Genomic DNA, 394 nt, shown 5'->3' with positions numbered 1-394 from the left:
GGGTGTGTGGGTGTGTGGCTGTCTGTGTGCGTGTCTGTGTGTGTGTGTGCGTCCGTCTGTGTGCGTCTGTGTGTGTGCGCGTCTGTGTGTGTGTGTGCGTCTGTGTGTGTGCGTCCGTGTGCGTCCGTGTGTGTGCGTCTGTGTACGTCTGTGTGTGTGTACGTCTGTGTGTGTGTGTGCGTCTGTGTGCGTCTGTGTGCGTCTGTGTGCGTCTGTGTGTGTGTGTGCGTCTGTGTGTGTGTGTGTGTGCGCATCTGTGTGTGTGCGTGCGTCTGTGTGCGTCTGTGTCTGTGTGTGTGCGTGTGTCTGTGTGCGACTGTCTGCGTGTGTGTGTGTGTGACTGTGTATGTGCAACTGTCTGTGTGTGTGCGCGACTGTGCGTGTGTGCGACTGT

The 394-nt window shown here is 57.6% G+C and overlaps 1 protein-coding gene across 1 annotated transcript in view; it reads left to right on the top strand.

The window, feature by feature from the left end:
* Positions 1-394, top strand: part of LOC107575188 (trafficking protein particle complex subunit 10) — a gene marked incomplete at its 3' end in the record, with an annotated part of 22,404 nt that overhangs the window by 15,090 nt on the left and 6,920 nt on the right. The gene's annotated exons all lie outside the window — the stretch shown is intronic.

This window comes from Sinocyclocheilus grahami, unplaced genomic scaffold, assembly GCF_001515645.1.
Source record: "Sinocyclocheilus grahami isolate Dianchi unplaced genomic scaffold, SAMN03320097.WGS_v1.1 scaffold2502.1, whole genome shotgun sequence".
NCBI classification, from domain to species: Eukaryota; Metazoa; Chordata; class Actinopteri; order Cypriniformes; family Cyprinidae; genus Sinocyclocheilus; species Sinocyclocheilus grahami.
This window is presented reverse-complemented; position numbering and strand designations above follow the sequence as displayed.